At 43.2% G+C, this 20,430-nt stretch overlaps 1 protein-coding gene and 1 non-coding gene across 2 annotated transcripts in view; one reads left to right on the forward strand and one right to left on the reverse strand.

The window, feature by feature from the left end:
* The window catches only part of LOC126456614 (uncharacterized), a 38,313-nt gene that overhangs the window by 9,903 nt on the left and 7,980 nt on the right, over nt 1–20,430 (forward strand). The window lies entirely within an intron of this gene.
* LOC126424538 (U6 spliceosomal RNA) lies at nt 3,410–3,515 on the reverse strand. The gene has a single exon (XR_007576185.1). It is a non-coding gene; the product is annotated as a U6 spliceosomal RNA (small nuclear RNA).

The following is a 20,430-nucleotide window of genomic DNA, read 5'->3' on the forward strand; positions in this document are numbered from 1 at the left end:
TTCCTTTTATACACGATTGTCATGCGCAGTGACTGACGTTTTGCTGTCCAGCGCCATCTGTTGCACATTTAAGAATTTTTTTTTGTTCTAATAAAACCTCATGTCATTCCAAGCATGTGTGTCAAATTTTACCTCTCTATCTACACTGGTTTATTAAGTTTTCAAATTTATACTGACTTTTTGATCACCCAGTACATCATAGGTGTTTGATACTTTAAGAGGCCTCTGAAACCATTTAGTCTCATTTTATTTCCTTTCCTGTTCTTCACACAAACGAGCGAGGGAAAAGGGACTGTCGATGTGCTCCCGTCTGCACGGTTCTTACACGAAATGTAGGTTGGCAACAGTAGGATCGTTCTGCACCCATCTTCAAATGCCTGTTGTCTAAATTTCCTCGATAGTGTTCCACGAAAAGAACGTCGTCTTCCCTCCAGGGATTCCTACTTGATTTCGCTAAACATCTTTGTAATGCACGCGTGTTGATCGAAACTACCGGTAAAAAATTTAGCAACCCGCCTCTGAACTGCTCCGATATCTTCCTTTAATCCGACCCGTTCGGATCCCAAACACTCGGGGATGGGGTTGCATTAGTGTTTTAAACGCAGTCTCCCGTACAAATGAACTACACTTTCCTAAGATTCTCCGAGTAAACCGCAGTCGACCATTCGCCTTTCCTCATACCGTCGAAGACTTCGGTATATCTGCATCTACATACATACTCCGCAATCCACCATACGGTGCGTGGCGGAGGGTACCCCGTACCATAACTAGCATCTTCTCTCCCTGTTCCATCCCAAACAGAACGAGGGAAAGATGACTGCCTATATGCCTCTGTACGAGCCCTAATCTCTCTCTTGTGGTCTTTCCGCGAAATATAAGTTGTCGGCAGTAAAACTGTACTGCAGTCAGCCTCATATGCTGGTTCTCTAAATTTCCTTCAGTAGCAATTCACGAAAAGAACGCCTCCTTTCCTCTAGAGACTCCCACCCGAGTTCCTGAAGCATTTCCGTAACACTCGCGTGATGATCAAATCTACCAGTAACAAATCTAGCAGCCCGCCTCTGAATTGTTCTATGTAGCCCAAATTCTGCAGTTGTGGGCGTTGACAAACCCTCAGAGCGTGAAACGAGCTTCGTCGGTCCACAACACGTTACTCAAACAATCGTCATCTTCCGCCATCTTTTGAAACGCCCACACCGCAAATGCCCTCCACTTCACTAATTTGCCAGGTAACAGTTCATGATGCCGATGGATTTTGTACGGATAGCATCGAAGGGTACGCCTAAGTGCCAACCAAAGAGTAGTGTATGGAATGCCGGTGCGGCGTGCGACTGCACGAGCGCTGACTTCCCCGTGCATAGACGAACCCACTACATTCTCCATTTCTTCCTGAACTGTCTCAGCAGTATTACACCTTGTGCTCGGTCGGCCACTACGGGGTCTATCGTCTAAACAACCCGTGGCTTCGAACTTCGAAATCATCCTCGCCACAGTTGTATTTGTCAACGGACCTTTACCCGTTCGAATCCCCTTCCTATGGCGATAGGATCGTAACGCTGAACTAGAACATTCCCCATTCTGATAATACAGCTTCACTAAAAGCGCCTTCTCAGGTAACGTCAACATGCTGCGACTGCTGGCGCATCTGATTCTCTCTCTCACTACAGTTCCTTTTATACACGATTGTCATGCGCAGTGACTGACGTTTTGCTGTCCAGCGACATCTGTCGCACATTTAAGAATTTTTTTTTTATCTAATAAAGCCCCTTGTCATTCCAAGCATGTGTGTCAATTTTTTCCTCTCTATCTACATTATTCCGTGGTTTATTAAGTTTTCAAATTTATACTGACTTTTTGATCACCCGGTACATCATAGGTGTTTGAGACTTTAAGAGGCCTCTGAAACCATTTAGTCTCATTTTATTTCCTTTCCTGTTCTTCACACAAACGAGCGAGGGAAAAGGGACTGTCGATGTGCCCCCGTCTGCGCGGTTCTTACACGAAATGTAGGTTGGCAACAGTAGGATCGTTCTGCACCCATCTTCAAATGCCTGTTGTCTAAATTTCCTCGATAGTGTTCCACGAAAAGAACGTCGTCTTCCCTCCAGGGATTCCTACTTGATTTCGCTAAACATCTTTGTAATGCACGCGTGTTGATCGAAACTACCGGTAAAAAATTTAGCAACCCGCCTCTGAACTGCTCCGATATCTTCCTTTAATCCGACCCGTTCGGATCCCAAACACTCGGGGATGGGGTTGCATTAGTGTTTTAAACGCAGTCTCCCGTACAAATGAACTACACTTTCCTAAGATTCTCCGAGTAAACCGCAGTCGACCATTCACCTTTCCTCATACCGTCGAAGACTTCGGTATATCTGCATCTACATACATACTCCGCAATCCACCATACGGTGCGTGGCGGAGGGTACCCCGTACCATAACTAGCATCTTCTCTCCCTGTTCCATCCCAAACAGAACGAGGGAAAGATGACTGCCTATATGCCTCTGTACGAGCCCTAATCTCTCTCTTGTGGTCTTTCCGCGAAATATAAGTTGTCGGCAGTAAAACTGTACTGCAGTCAGCCTCATATGCTGGTTCTCTAAATTTCCTTCAGTAGCAATTCACGAAAAGAACGCCTCCTTTCCTCTAGAGACTCCCACCCGAGTTCCTGAAGCATTTCCGTAACACTCGCGTGATGATCAAATCTACCAGTAACAAATCTAGCAGCCCGCCTCTGAATTGTTCTATGTCCTCCCTCAATCCGACCTGGTAGGCATCCCAAACGCTCGAGCAGTACTCAGGAATAGGTCGTATTAGTGTTTTATAAGCGGTCTCCTTTACAGATGAACCACATATTCCCAAAATTCTGCCACTGAACAGAAGACGACTATCCGCCTTCCCCACATCTGCCATTACATGCTTGTCCCACTTCATATCGCTCTGCAATGTTACGCCCAAATATTTAATCGACGTGACTGTGTCAAGCGCTACACTACTAATGGAGTATTCAGACATTACGGGATTCTTTTTCCTATTCATCTACATTAATTTACATTTATCTATATTTAGAGTTAGCTGCCATTCTTTACACCAATCACAAATCTTGTCCAAGTCATCTTGAATCCTCCTACAGTCACTCAACGACGACACCTTCCCGTACACCACAGCATCATCAGCAAACAGCCGCACATTGCTATCCACCCTATCCAAAAGATCATTGATGTAGATAGAAAACAACAGCGGACCTACCACACTACCCTGGGGCACTCACCATCGACGACAACATACTGGGTTCTATTACTTAAGAAGTCTTCGAGCCAATCAGTTATTTGGGAACCAATCCCATATGCTCGTACCTTAGTTAGGAGTCTGCAGTGGGGCACCGAGTCAAACGGTTTCCGGAAGTCAAGGAATATGGCAGCCGTCTGATACGCTTCATCCATCCTTTCGCAGGGCCATGCTAATCTTCTCTGTATCGTTCCAATTTTAGTATATGTACCGCCGAAGCGAGTACCCCTTCATCCATGGTTCGCAAGATATCATGAGAAAAAAGGGCGAGTTGTGTTTCGGAGGAGCGATGCTTTCTAAAGCCGTGCTGATGCTTGGATAGCAACTTCTCTGTCTCAAGGAAATTGAATATATTCGAACTGAGAATATGTTCGAGAATCCTGCAACAAACCGATGTTAAGGATATTGGTCTGTAATTTTGAGGATCCGTCCTTCTACACTTCTTATATGCAGGCGTCACCTGCGCTTTTTTCCAGTCGCTCGGGACTTTACGCTGGGCAAGAGATTTGCGACAAATGCAAGCTAAGTAAGGAGCCAATGCAGCAGAGTACTCTCTGTAAAACCGAATTGGAATCCCATCAGGACCTGGCGATTTATTTATTTTCAACCCATTCAGCTGCTTCACAACCCCAGGGATGTCTATCACTATGTCCTCCATATGGAAATCTGTACGAGACTCAAACAGCGGAATGTTTGTACGATCCTCCTACGTGAAAGATTTCTCAAATGCTAAATTTAAAATTTCAGCTTTCGTTTTGCTGTCTTCCGTTGCCATGCCAGACTAATCAGTGAGTGACTGGATGGAAGCCTTCGACCCGCTTACGGATTTTATGTAAGACCAGAATTTCCTTGGGTTTTCAGCAAGATCTTTTGCTAAGGTATGGCGTTGTTAGTGGTTGTATGCTTCGCGCATCGCTCTTTTTACAGCAGCACGAATCTATACTAACTTTTGCCTGTCCTCATTCTCCCGATCTTTCTTGTACATCACGATACCCGAACGTAAAAACACGTAGCCAACGACTTCTGGAAGAATTTCGGTCAGCACCGCTTGTGCAGCAGGTACAGAGGGGCCGGCTTGCTGCCACGCAGGTGTGTCCCCGCAGCGGCATTCATCTGTTTCGTTAAAGCCCCGCCACAAATTAGGCGCGTCAGCGGCGCGGCCACCTGCCCGCAGACAGAGCGCCGGACATTCCTCGCGGGACGCGGCGGTAATTCAGCGGGTTTTACGCGGACTCTTGCCGAGCGCGGCCTTCCCCGGAGGGCTGCTGTGTCGCGCCCAATAAGCGGCCAGATTAATCAGAGGATTATCAATTATCCTGCGCGTCGCCGGCTACAGCACCCGCCGTTCAGCCGTCCCGTGAGTAACTGGCCGGAGGGCTTAGCGCGCCCGCGCGAATTCGCAAATAGTCCGCGGCAAACAGAAAGGCCGTACCACCTCCCTGGCAACGTCTACAGAGAAGGCGCAGAAAGACACACGCTCCTCCCTTTTTCGCTACAGAACATCTCAGGCATATTACTGAATGTGACCAGAGTGTACTAGCGGAACATGAAAATGATCTGAACTATACGATATTTCGTTTAGTTTTTGAACCATTTGCCTTTTGACTGGTTTGACGCGGCCCGCCACGAATTACTCTTCTGTGCTAACCTCTTCATCTCAGAGCAGCACTTGCAACCCACGTCCTCAATTATTTGCTGAGCGTATTCCAATCTCTGTCGTCCTGTACAGTTTTTGCCCTCTACGGCTCTCTGTAGTACCATGAAACTTAACCGGCGTTGCCTGGTGAAACGTTGTTCTGATGCCTTGTGTAAGGAGAAGAAATGCGTACCATCACGTTTCTGACTTTGATAAAGGTCGGATTATAGCCTATCGCGATTGCGGTTTATCGTATAGCGACATTGCTGCTCGCGTTGGTCGAGATCCAATGACTGTTAGCAGAATGTGGATTCGGTGGGTTCAGGAGGGTAATACGGAAAGCCGTGCTGGATCCCAACGGCCTCGTATCACTAGCAGTCGAGATGACAGGCATCTTATCCGCACGGCTGTAACGGATCGTGCAGCCACGTCTCGATCCCTGAGTCAACAGATGGGGACGTTTGCAAGACAACAACCATCTGCACGAACAGTTCGACGACGTTTGCAGCAGCATGGACTATCAGGTCGGAGACCAGCCGTGTTTGGCGACATTGCGGTGAACGCACATTGGAAGCGTGTATTCGTCATCACCATACTGGCGTATCACCCAGCGTGATGTTATAGGGTGCCATTGGTTATACATCTCGTCACCTCTTGTTCGCATTGACGGCACTTTGAACAGTGGACGCTACATTTCAGATGTATTACGACCCGTGGCTCTACCCTTCATTCGATCCCTGCGAAACAGTACATTTCAGCAGGATAATGCACGGCCACATGTTGCAGGTCCTGTACGGGCCTTTCTGGATACAGAAAATGTTCGAATGCTGCCCTGGCCAGCACATTCGCCCGATCTCTCACCAATTAAAAACGTCTGGTCAATGGTGGCCGAGCAACTGGCTCGTCACAATACGCCAGTCACTACTCTTGATGAACTGGGGTATCGTGTTGAAGCTGCATGGGCAGCTGTACCTGTACACGCCATCCAAGCTCTGTTTGACTCAATGCCCAGGCGTATCAAGGCCGTTATTACGGCCAGAGGTGGTTGTTCTGAGTACTGATTTCTCAGGATCTATGCACCCACATTGCGTGAAAATGTAAACACATGTCAGTTCTAGTATAATATATTTGTCCGATGAAAACCCGTTCATCATCTGCATTTCTTCTTGGTGTAACAATTTTAATGGCGAGCAGTGTATATATGAAGACTGAAGCAAGAATGGAAATTTGGATCACAGTCAGGATTCGAACCCGGGACTCCTGCTCATTAGGCAGATGTGCGACTACGTCACCCTGCCACAGTGGCTCTGCACGGATTAATCTAACTCGCCTCACTCCACAATCAGAATTTTCATTCACATCTCAGCCCACTTTCACCATTTCAGTACAATTCGAAAACCTCCCCAGTACTGTTCAAGTTTAGAGGCGGTACCAAGTAGGCTAAGGCGTGAATGGGAATTCGGATTGAGGAGGGGGGAGTGCTAGGCTAGCTCGTGCAGTTCTGGCTTAATAGTTAGAACCGGGTTCGAATCCTGCCTAGGTACAAATTTTCATTCGCCACTTCAGTCTTCGTATGCACATCTTTCACTTACTATTTAGGACGTAATGGAGAAAAAGACTTATCTGGAACAACTTGTATGTACAACAAACACTATTGATGTAGCTATCTTTTTTACAATGAGTTTCATTATTCGACAGATGTTTCCGAGCTTCATTAAGCTACACAGCTACCTTTCGCATCTCTCTTTCCCTTCTATTTTTTATGTATCTGAGATAAATCGATATAGAGGAAAGGCGCCTATTATGCGATAGTTCCCTGATATGAGACACTCCAACTGTGCTCATGTTAGGGATTGCACTTTGGTGGAGAGTTGCTTAAACACGTCTATTGTGTGCCAGACGACGACACAGGGAGTAGGAAGCCACAGTTGAGCCGCACACAGTACGTAGAGGTTGATACAAAATTTCTTGTGTTTGGAGTTTTTGCGACATCGGTGTTGAGACAATATTTCAGTTTAGAGGTGAGTGGATATTACTGCAATCTTTTATTGTTGCTATTTGTAACGGTATTACCTATAATTATTGACAATTAGGTTCATTTTCCAACGAACGTTGTTAGCAAGTACGTGATTCTTTGTGTAAGATGGCGAAATTCCTAATATGCGATAATATGGGGATCCAAATACGCGACAGTGTCGCATATTACGATACCTATCTCATATTGGGGAAACTCGATCTCTCACGATTTTTTATATGTAATTTACGCAATACTATCATGAAATAACAATATTTCATCATTTATTGTAGTAAAATTTTGGCAACTGCGTTTATTTTAATTCGATTAAATTATGATAAACAGGGATTACTTTGACTAGTCTTATGATCAGAAATTGGAATGTTTTCTGGAACTTGATGGACAGTGCACCTGCAGGATCAATATCAGTTTGTCATCCAAGTGGCTGGATACAAACTCACATTTTTACTTAGTGGTTTGATCATTTTGTGAGTCATATAAAGCCATCTTCAAATGACCCTGTCATTTTGATTCTTGATGGGCATTATTCCCACACACATAATCTCGATGTGTTAGATACAGCACGTGAAAACAATGTTCATATTGTATGTTTGCCACCTCACTCAAAGCATAAAACGCAGCCACTTGACGTCGGATTTAGGGGGCCTTTGAAAACCTACTATGCCCAAGAGATAGAAACGTGGTTGGCAAGTAACCCAGGTCGTGTTATCACCCCATTATTAATAGCCAGGTTATTTGGGGCAGCTTACAACCGAGCAGCAGCAGTGGAAGCATCTGTGAATGCCTTCAGAAAAACAGGTCTCATCTCATGCAACAGTAACGTCTTTACGGAACATGAATTTTCAATTCATCGCCATGCTGCCGCTCTTCAAGAAAGAGATGCCAAAACCGAAAATGAAACTACTGATGGTGATGGTGAAGCTGTCAGCCCAGCAGACATCAGACCTCTCCCACACATCGCAAACCCACCTGAAGATAGTCTAATATAACTTCAACTCCTTATGTGAAGCAGTTTCAAGAATCTAAACAGAAGAAATCAGAGGCTGAAGCTAAGAAAGCAGCCAGAAAATTGTTTGGGGAGAAGAGTGGAAAATCTCCCAGTCGTAGACCTAAAGCAGAAGAATCGTCTAGTGACTCGGCATCCGATGTCCATCTTGATGACAGTGGGGTTCAGACAGCAGTGATGACTGTGGTGTCACCACCAGACACCACACTTGCTAGTTGGTAGCCTTTTAAATCGGCCGCGGTCCATTAGTATACGTCGGACCCGCGTGTCGCCACTGTCAGTGATTGCAGACCGAGCGCCACCACACGGCAGGTCTAGAGAGACGTCCTAGCACTCGCCGCAGTTGTACAGCTGACTTTGCTAGGAAAGGTTCACTGAGGATTACGCTCTCATTTGCCGAGACGATAGTTAGCATAGCCTTCAGCTAAGTCAATTGTTACGACCTAGCAAGGCGCCATTTATCCTTTGCTATGTATCTAATGAAGCATGTACAGTAACAAGACCAATGTTCACCAATTGTGGATTAAAGTTAAGTATTCCAGCAGCTACATACTTTTCTTTATAGCATTCATTACGTATCCTGTTTCAGACCTCACGCCAGCCTGCGTGAGTTTAAGCGCGTGCCTTTCGGTTACCCGTCACTGTGGATTGGCTGTCTTGCCAGTCCACAACAATGACGATGATGCAGAGTGTCTGTTTTGTACTGGGTGCTTTTCTGAAGGCAAACACGGGGAGAAATGGGCACAGTGCACGAAATCTTATCGCTTTGCTCACGAAGATTGCGGTGTCACAGAAGACAATTTTGTTTGCCCCGGACGCCGTAAATATAAACCTAAGTAGTGTTAAATGAGTGAAGGATAACAGAAATGAATGAACATGTAAAAATTTTCTTTTCATATGTCATTATTATGTATTAAAATAATTACAGAAAAATATTATTACTGTCTCATATTGGGAAAACTTGATCTCATTTCTACGAAATGCCTTGTTTGTGAAGATTTAATAACTACTCTGAAAGGTTGTTTATTATTGCAAATACGATAATTGTATGATAAAATTAAATAATGCAAGATCTTATTACCATCATAAGAAATACGACTGCATTTACTTTTAGGTCTTTCAAATAGGTTTACAATAGTGTGTCTCATATTAGGCACTTTTCCTCTACTAAAGAGTTTCAAGCTTTTTTTTTTTTTTTTTTTTCAAACCAATGAGACTCTGCGCGTCTGTACCAGTCGCCGCCGGACTGGCCCGTGTCTGGAGCTAAAAGCACGCCCAATGCATCTGCATTAACCGGAATACTGTCATTTCGGGGGACGCTGCTGGGAAATCCGAGCGAAACAATTTCCGCCGGGACAATGCCGTGCGACGTAAAATAAATAGCGCGGAATCGCGAAATTGCTGCGCGAGTGGCGACCGAATGCGATCGAAGTAATCGGATATCAGCGCCGCGCGGGGAAACCGCCGCGCGTGCGGTCTGGCGGTGCGTAACGCAGTCGGTCCGGTCGGGCCCGCGGCGTCCATTGCGGCCCGTCAATACGGGCACGCAGCCGCACGCACTGCACGCACATTTGGGAGCCGGCCGCAGCGCGGCCGCATTCCCAGCCTTCGCCCTCCCCTGAGAACAAAACTTTCGGACATCAGGTACAACTGCTAAGGTAGACCGGGCGACTCTGCGAACACTGTTTAAGGGTATCGATCAGTTCATTTCGTCATTTCCGCGATGTGTCGTATCAGCTTGTTCATTTTTGTTTTACAGACACAAAACTTTTATAAGACTTACAAATGTGTGTGCTTCTGTCACATCCGAGTCAGATTAAGGACACTCTGTATACAGGCTGTTTCCAAGTCTTCGCATCAAACGTCTAGATCGAGTGATGGGCAACAACTGTTCTTACAGACGCTTACTGACGACGGTAGGCGTCTTTTCATCTACATCTACATGGATACTCTACAAATCACATTTAAGTGCTTGGCAGAGGGTTCATTGAACCACATTCAAAATCCTCTATTATTCCAATCTTGTATACAGGGTGAAAAGTATTTGTGGTGTGCGTACTGTAAGACCTTCGGTACGGACGCCATCAGATTATTTGACTTGTCGCTCTAACGAAGTAGGCGAGTGTCAGCAATATGTCTCGTGGTCTTATCGTGGCGTGTTTATCTTCTGCCATTAGGTCAGACGATAGAAATGCCACTTGCACGCTTAGAGTAGCAGATTGACGGTGACCAACTTTAAACAGAACTTGATTAATTTTCACACACATTTATTAAAATAATAAAAAGCATAGACATTACGTAACTTGATTCTGGATGCTATTTACAATTGACAATCTGAAGTTCCTTTGGTCTTGGTACGTTAATCTTATTCTCACATATCTCTGATACTTGACAAAGTGTCTATACATTTATCTTCATGGCTATGTACAGGAATATGGTAATCTTATTAGGTGCAGACTGAAACTTGACTATAGACTGGTACAGACTAATGCAGACTGGTATGGAATGGTGCAGTCAAATGCAGACTGACTGTACACTCGTAATAATACCTCGCGCGTTCGGGTATCACTGCACGAGTGTGATCCGCGAGGAGAAAAGGTTCTACATTAGCAGCAATCTCATTGGCTGCGTTACATATTAATACGCGGATCGGCGGAAGCAGAATTTGGTCCGTCTCTAAGGTAGCGTCTGGGAGGTTGTAGGAGACATCAAAACAAATATTTTCCCCTAAAGTCATTTTTTCCTTTTTTTTTTTTTTGGTCATCAGTCTACTGACTGGTTTGATGCGGCCCGCCACGAATTCCTTTCCTGTGCTAACCTCTTCATCTCAGAGTAGCACTTGCAACCTACGTCCTCAATTATTTGCTTGACGTATTCCAATCTCTGTCTTCCTCTACAGTTTTTGCCCTCTACAGCTCCCTCTAGAACCATGGAAGTCCTTCCCTCATGCCTTAGCAGATGTCCTATCATCCTGTCCCTTCTCCTTATCAGTGTTTTCCACATATCCCTTTCCTCTCCGATTCTGCATAGAACCTCCTCATTCCTTACCTTATCAGTCCACCTAATTTTCAACATTCGTCTATAACACCACATCTCAAATGCTTCGATTCTCTTCTGTTCCGGTTTTCCCACAGTCCATGTTTCACTGCCATACAATGCTGTATTCCAGGCGTACATCCTCAGAAATTTCTTCCTCAAATTAAGGCCGGTATTTGATATTAGTAGACTTCTCTTGGCCAGAAATGCCTCTTTTGCCATAGCGAGTCTGCTTTTGATGTCCTCCTTGCTCCGGCCATCATTGGTTATTTTACTGCCTAGGTAGCAGAATTCTTTAACTTCATTGACTTGGTGACCATCAATCCTGATGTTAAGTTTCTCGCTGTTCTCATTTCTACTACTTCTCATTACCTTCGTCTTTTTCCGATTTACTCTCAAACCATACTGTGTACTCATTAGACTTCATTCCGTTCAGCAGATCATTTAATTCTTCTTCACTTTCACTCAGGATAGCAATGTCATCAGCGAATCGTATCATTGATATCCTTTCACCTTGTATTTTAATTCCACTCCTGAACCTTTCTTTTATTTCCATCATTGCTTCCTCGATGTACAGATTGAAGAGTAGGGGCGAAAGGCTACAGCCTTGTCTTACACCCTTCTTAATGCGAGCACTTCGTTCTTGATCGTCCACTCTTATTATTCCCTCTTGGTTGGTGTACGTATTGTATATAACCCGTCTCTCCCTATAGCTTACCCCTACTTTTTTCAGAATCTCGAACAGCTTGCACCATTTTATATTATCGAACGCTTTTTCCAGGTCGACAAATCCTATGAAAGTGTCTTGATTTTTCTTTAGCCTTGCTTCCATTATTAGCCGTAACGTCAGAATTGCCTCTCTCGTCCCTTTACTTTTCCTAAAGCCAAACTGATCGTCACCTAGCGCATTCTCAATGTTCTTTTCCATTCTTCTGTATATTATTCTTGTAAGCAGCTTCGATGCATGAGCTGTTAAGCTGATTGTGCGATAATTCTCGCACTTGTCAGCTCTTGCCGTCTTCGGAATTGTGTGGATGATACTTTTCCGAAAGTCAGATGGTATATCACCAGACTCATATTTTCTACACACCAACGTGAATAGTCGTTTTGTTGCCACTTCCTATGAGGAGTATTTAAACTGGTAGAGGAAGATTTCGCTGGTGGCAAACTAATTAAACCAACAATCACTTTTCCATTTTTTTATGACCAACTAGGTAGCAGATACGGCCCAATTAAACAGTCCCCAACAACACCGACCCACACATTAACGAAGAACCGCACTTGATGAGCCGCTAGTAACTGCGGCATGTGGGTTATCCTCACTCCAAACATGCGAATTGTGCATGTTGAAGACACCATCACCCCCGAACGTTGCTTCATCGGTAAACAACACAGAGGATGGAAGTGTAGGATGCATTTCACACTGTTCCAAATACCACTGCTAAAACTGTGCTTTGGGTGGATAATCAACTGGTTCCAGGTTGTGGACACGCTGTAAGTGAAATGAACGTAACAATTGCTCTCGAAGGACTGTTCTTACATTCGTCTGATTCGTCCCCATGTTACGTGCAATTGCACGAGTGCTGATTGAAGGATCCCGCTCCACACGCTGCAAGACAGCTTCCTCAACTTGCAACGTTCTTACCGTGCGACGGCGTCCCTGTCCAGGTAATCTGCTAAATGACCCGGTCTCACGACAAAGGTCGTATGATGCGCGATACGGCGATTAAGATATTGTTGTCGATAAACCCACTGTGCAGCTCGTCCGTTGTGGTGCGCTACGTAGTACGCACCAACCATATCAGTGTACTCACTCCAGGTGTATCGATCCATTAGTAAACAGAGACAATGCACTACCACACTGGTGGACAGCAGTTGCTTACAACTGAAGAGCGTAATACGGCCTCCACCGGTTTAAATAATCCTCATAGGAAAAAATGACATTAGGGAAAAATATTTGTTTTGATGTCCCCTACAACCTCCCAGAGTTTGTCGGTTTAAATATTTTTCACCCTGTAGAGCGCAGAAAGAATCAAAAACCTATATCTTTCCGTACGAGCTCTGATTTCCCTTATTTTATCTTGATGATCGTTCCGCCCTATGCAGGTCGGTGTCAACAAAATATTTTCGCATACGGAGAAGAAAGTTGGTGATTCCGTCGCAACGAAAAACGCCTTTCTTTTAATGATTTCCAGCCCAAATCCTGTATCATTTCTGTGACACTTTCTCCCATATTTCGCGATAATGCAAGAAGTGCTGCCTTTCTTTGAACTTTTTCGATGTACTCCTTCAGTCCTACCTGGTAAGGATCGCACACCGCGCAGCAGTACTCTTAAAGAGGACGATCAAGCGTAGTGTAGGCAGTCTTCTTAGTAGGTCTGTTACATTTTCTAAGTGTCCTGCCAATAAAACGCAGCCTTTGCTTAGCCTTCACCACAACATTTTCTGTGTGTTCCTTCCAATTTAAATTGTTCGTAATTGTAATACCTAGGTATTTAAGATTAGACTGATTTATCGTGTAACCGAAGTTTAACGAGTTCCTTTTAGTACTCATGTGGATGACTTCACATTTTTCGTTATTCAGGGTCAACTGCCACTTTTCGCACCACTCAGATATTTTTTCTAAATCGTTTTGCAGTTTGTTTTGATCTTCTGATCACTTTATTAGTGGATAAACGACAGCGTCATCTGCAAACAACCGAAGACGGCTGGTCAGATTGTCTCCCAAATCGTTTATGTAGATAAGGAACAGCAAACACTACCTTGGGGAACGCCTGAAATCACTTCTGTTTTACTCAATGACTTTCCGTCAATTACTACCAATTGTGACCTCTCTGACAGGAAATCACAAATCCAGTCACGTAACTGAGACGATATTCCATAAGCACGCAATTTTACTACGAGCGCTTGTCTGGTAGTGGTAGTGGTTTTAGTATTGATTACGCCCTTGAGAGGCGGCAGGGCGTACGCACTTTACAACTTGTGTGCGCCTTGTGTGTTGCCTATAATGCAGTCATCTGCTCATTATGAGAAGGGATAGGGTCAGCAAACTTAAGGTTTCTGCTTCGCTTCTAAAATATCTTTCTGCGGTTACCGACATTCGTAATATTTTCTTGTTGAAAATGAGTGTGCATTTACTGGGCTAGAACGTACGCAGAAGACCTGGTTAGGAGACCTCACTCGTTTGGTGAAACCTCATCGCCCCAGTGCCGGTGAATAATAAAGGACGCCTAGCGTCCGCGGAAAGCATCAGCGAATATTTTGTATCTGACAAGGGGAGGCCGCCAATTGTGAAATTCAGATTCGATTCATACTGCGCATAATGAAAGCTCATGGCCAGAGGTGTAATGTGGCAAAGCACCAAGATGCACTTCTCAGCCGTTGTCGAGAAAATCGACAGTTGAAAGAAACCGTTGCGATGAAATACTCTCTACGATTAATAATTTTCTACAGCGTCGTGGCGCAGCGGTAAGCTCTCGGATTCGTAATCCGAAGGTCGCCGGGTCGAATCTCGCGCCATGCGACCTTTTGTTTTTTTTAGTATTTGTTTCTTGTAATTCAAGTATATATATATATATATATATACACACACACACACACACACACACACACACACACACACACACACACACACATATATATATATATATATATATATATATATATATATATATATATTTCCCGGCAATCAGTTGCAACAGTTATGCATATAATAAGTTGTTGAAAGTCGTTTGTCGTGGAAAAACTGGCGACTTCGAACATCATTATGTTTTCCGCAAACAAAGTTGTATTTCACAAGTGTTATTAATTGTCTTCATAATGTTAACCACGTATAGTTAACGCAAGACGTAGAAACGATATTCCGAAACGAATACGTATAGCGTAAGTCAAACGTTCGAATTAGAACAGAGACCCCACGAACACAAATTTGCTGTGGCAGGTATGAAATATAAACTCCGTTACTCGCTCGTTACACTTGAAGGGCAGATGTTGAATGGGCCGAAACGAGCCACCGCATAACAGCATAGTTGCCTGCTAACTTCGAAAGAAGGTAGATGCGGTCCCTAGCGCAACTTATAACATCGTCCAAAATCAGTGCGGACGGGAGACCTTTGGTACACCCTGTTAAACAAACGGAAAAATGGAGGCGGTACAATTGGAGAGCGATCCGCCTTCACCAACATGCATAAGCAATTCATTAATAATATATATATATATATATATATATATATATATATATATATATATTTGAATTACAAAAAACTAATAATAAAAAATTTGCATGGCGCGAGATTCGATCCGGCGATCTTCGGATTACGAACCCGAGCGCTCACCGCTGCGACACGACGCTTCTGTCAGCCATAGACGTTGGATGCGAATACCCTGTATTTTCGTCACATTGTAGACTTTTTGTTAATAAAAGAATTATTTTACATTTATAATATTAAGTATTTCACGCAACTATTTAAAGCAAATGCATTAATTTTTTATGACCAGGTATCTGAGCCTCCAGCGAAAGTGGTTGAAGGACGGTAAAATGACGAGTGTTGTGGACGCCCGCGACTCATCACTGTACGTGGAAGTCGGAGGCTTGCCAAATCTATTAGGCAGGATAGGCAGCGATCTGTGGCAGATCTGATGACAGAGCACAATAGTGGCGTAGGTAAATCGTTCAGCTCACATTGTTGGAGATGGGGTTCTGCAGCAGACGACTCCTACAAATTGCCATGTTGATTCAAAGATATCGTCAGTCACAATTCTGAAGTGCTAGGGATCATTGAGACTGGACCGTGGATCAATGGAAACGAGTCGCTAGATCGGATGAAATTCTGTGATAATGATGGAAGCTGAAGAAATGAATTAAAATTTGTGCCACGGCCAGGACCTGAGCCCGGGACTCCTTGCTTACTAAGTAGCAAGATGTGAATTGAGGTTTGTCTTGGAGAGCAATGCTACCCATAGCGGTTTGGTGCTGCTAACATTTTTTTCTGACCAGAGGGAAGTTACTACCCTCAGGCAAAAAATAACGCAGTGATTTGGTTAATGGGCAAATATACAAGTTATGTTTTTAACAATATTGGGAGCGATGAACATATTGAATACAAGATGTATATGGAAAATGAATTCGAGAAAATACTTAAATATCAGAATCACAATAAGAAATATGGTAACATGCTCCGAATTGTCTTCAACACAATGGGTATAGGTTAGGAACTGGATTCCTAATAGAGAGGGAATGGGTTGGGTCTCGTTCCTGACCCTAGCCTCACCTGCAAGTCACACATGAAAAATAAATCAGTAGTACAGCAGATACAAGAATATGGTGACAAACATTTGGTGTCTGATATAAAGGAAGATCTTGAACTCCCCAAGGATGCGTTTAGAAGGCTGGAACTGACAAATATAACAAGGCAGTGAAGCATTTTGCGATGCCGCTGTTCGGGTCTACTCTTCTGTAGACGTAATTTACCCTGGAAGCAACACACATCAAGGATTTACTGAATATTAATATGGGTCTGGGAAATGACGGTGAGGAACCTCAGGCTGCAGAAGAAGAAAATGTGCCGTGCTGAACTGCCACCACTTGAAGGTGACAGTGAAGGTGCTAAATTATGCTACTGCTAAAGACTCATCCTTTGAATGCTGTAATTTATGACTTAAATTATCTGTCACCTTATTTATGTCATTTCATTGTAGCCATTTTTATTACTGTTTTCGTGGAAAAAAATAATGGCTACTCTTTCTGCTTAGTAAGCAAGAAGACCCGGTTTCAAGTAATCCGGCTGAAGCACAAATTTTAATTGTGTCTGCAGCGTCCGTCATTATCGTAGATAAAGGTGAGACACAAATATCTCGAGGAAGAATTTAATTATAAGATCTAAGGATGAAATTCTGTTGTTACACAAAGTCAATGGTCATGTCCAAGACGCCCAATCTAGGTGAAAAGCGGCTCGAAACATTCATAATGCCGTGGTATGACGAACATTATTCTATGGGACATTCACCTGACCTGTGATAGACACCGTGGAAGTTGTGATATATGCAGATTATTGCAGATCACCGGCATCCTTTCATGCTTGGCATCTTCCCTGACTGCGGTGGCATCTTCCAGTAGGATAACTGTCCATATTACAAGATCAGACTCGTACTACAGTAGTTTGAGGGGCGTTGTGGGGAACCCTCCATCATGTGTTGGCCACCAAATTCACCTGCATTGTATACCATGGAACACACCTAGGGTGCTATAGGGCGTCAGCTGCTCTCCCACAATCCACCGACCCATAATTCACGTGTACTGTGTGACCTGTGCGAAGACACTTAATGCCACATACTGCTGGAAACCGCCGGCCGAAGTGGCTGCGCGGTTCTGGTGCTGCAGTCTGGAACCGCGAGACCGCTACGGTCGCAGGTTCGAATCCTGCCTCGGGCATGGATGTGTGTGATGTCCTTAGGTTAGTTAGGTTTAACTAGTTCTAAGTTCTAGGGGACTAATGACCTCAGCAGTTGAGTCCCATAGTGCTCAGAGCCATTTGAACCATTTTTGAACTGCTGGAAACCTACCAAGGACGTGTCGAATGCATGCCATAAGACGCCATTAACAGACCAGTTAAAACCGATTAGGATATTTTAGCTGTAAACAACCGGTAGTTCTAAATAGCCGGTAGTTTTACGGTATTTATTTGTTTGGTTATTTTTTTACCAATAACCGCTTAAAAACCGGTATATTAATTTACCATAGCTGCGGTGCTAAAATTATAGGTTTTTTAAGAAAGCATTTTTCAAAGCAGTAATTCAAATTCGTAAAATTTCCATTGGTTTACAATATCGGGTTATTATACAAAATTGCATTAGCGATCAGTGCTGTTTTAGTAACAACCCCGACTGTTATGAAACGTCCCCTTTGGAAAAATTAATGAATTACTGTGCTGATAAACCTCTTACATTATTTGATTTTCAAACAGCTGAGCAAAACTGAATGTACCCAGACATTTCGCTCTTTGCCTATTCTGATCAACACTAAACTGACACACAGTATTTTTAGCGCAACGCAATCTGACTTTCAATAATCCCTACCAAAAAATGGCTCTGACTAACATTAACATACAACTTTCTTGAATCACTTACCTTACAAAAATCTTCGTTACTCGAACTACTGCAATACAGCGAGCGCCAATACTGCCAGCTAAATAAAAGATTCTAACTACTGAAGTCACTAACTACTGATAGGCATAGTTAGCAAATGAAAGATTTTGATAGAGAACAAACATTGTAATTACCTTAATAGTGTTCAAAAGTCATAATATATAGCAGTTCATGACATCCAGTCTTACAAATTTACTATCTCTGATGGACACACGTCCAGATCATCCGCTCTCAAAACTCCGCCATTTCTCTCCCCACATCCACCACTGCTGGCGGCTCACCTCCAACTGCGCAACGCTAAGTGCTGTTAACAGCCAACTGCCCAACACTACAATAGCACATTCCAACAATGCCACCCAGCCACAGACTGCACACAACACAGTCAGTGATTTTCATACAGAGCGCTACGTAGCGTTACCAAGATAAAAACCTAAACAGCCTACTTACAGTTATAACGAGCAACACACACGTTGGATGAGAATTGGTAGGGTACTGTTGAGCGGTAATCCATCTGTTGTCCTTTACTATCCAGAACCAGCGATCCTTATGAAGTTCTGTGGCTTCTGAAGGATATGTATAGTCTTTGAGTGATATTGTTTCTGATAAAAGGACTCGAGAAATAGATCAACACGTTATAGAAGGAGTATTTATGAACAGATTCGACAACAAATATTGGCCCTTTTGATTAAGTCATTACTGCAATTTTAATGTAATTGTTTTGCCTACTACCTAAACCATTCAATTGAATTTTTTGAATGAGCGTTTTTAGTTTTGTCTGCAAGAAATCAGTTGTATTCAAAATCCTGTTAAAAGCAATTAATATATTTTACTGCAAAACAAGTTTTTCGTTCGAGATAATTAAAGAAAACTCTACAAATTTTAGCGACAGGTTACCACCTGTTTGCCATTTCGTTCAAAGAATAAAGAGAAAGAAAATTCAGTCAACAGTACTAAAATAAAAACTTAATAATTGATTTATAGTTTATAATATAAATAGAAAGTAGTTGATCTGCTACTTGTGTGTACATAATATGCCTTTATCTGCTTGTAATCTTTAGAATTGGACAACTTAACACGAAAAACTGAGTTCTCCAACGTCAGTTTTCATCCTTAGCACTATTCGTAATGCCAAAATAGTGGTATGATGTTCGGTTACAACAAGATTTTTGAGAAGTGTTTCAAAAAATTACAATCAGTAAGAGACTTTTCGTAGTATTCAAGCCCTCATTACTTTTCGAGAAAAGCAGCGGAAGTTAGACAGACGAAAATTTCTTTTATGTACCTATTTTATTTGCTATTTTGATTCTATGTATCTTGAAACATACAGTGCAAAAGTCTAAGGGGGTTTTAGAATTTTTTCAGTCTTTGTTCGATGACAACGTTTATTAATGGAAATAATAGCAATAAAGCAATGTCGAGGATATTCAGACCAGTTTTCAGTCGTGTGACTTTTGTCACAACATGTTTTGGGAGAACAATACCCCATTTTCAAGTGCTTCATTTTTTTTCTTTATATCATTAGGTCCAGTCACAATTTAAAAACAAGCTGCACTCGTGCATTGTCAACTCAAACCATAAAACATAAAACATCACAAACCGGTGCATCCACCGTTCCTGAGGTACAGTTGCAAACTGCTATTATTAAACAGCAATTAAGAACCGTAAATCGGTTTTAACAGTTGGGTTAAACTGGAGATGAAGAAAATCGGTATAACCGAAAACCGGTTGTCTTTCCGATAACCGCTATCCCTGCAGACTCGCTGCTGCATTAAGTTACGGAGGTGGACTATTAATCCATGTCTCCACAATATCCTTTCTTTTAGGAGTGCTAGTCCTGCAAGTTTCGCGGGAGAGCTTCTGTGAGGTATGGAAGGTGGCAGATAAGACACTGGCGGAAGTAAAACTTTTTTTTTTGGGGTGGGGGTTCGTGAGTTGTGCTTAGGTAACTAGGTCGGTAGAGCACTTTCCCGCGAAAGGCAAAAGTCCTGCGTTCGAGTCCCAATCCGTCATACAGTTTTAAGCTGCCACAAAGTTTGATGTCAGCACACACTCCGCTGCCGAGTGAAAATTTCATTCTGGACGCTATTAAACAGTTCGTCATAATATTCTTGCTCATCAAAATTACCACTGTTTTATGGACATGCAAGTGAAATATGTGGATAGATATGTCTGTAATATGTTAAATTGTAGGTTTTTATGTTGGTAACGCCTCGTAGCGCTCTGTATGAAAATCACGGACTCTGCTGTGTGCAGTCTGTGGCTGGTTGGACTCATTGTTGCAATAT

Source organism: Schistocerca serialis, chromosome 1 (genome assembly GCF_023864345.2).
Source record: "Schistocerca serialis cubense isolate TAMUIC-IGC-003099 chromosome 1, iqSchSeri2.2, whole genome shotgun sequence".
Taxonomy (NCBI): Eukaryota; Metazoa; Arthropoda; class Insecta; order Orthoptera; family Acrididae; genus Schistocerca; species Schistocerca serialis.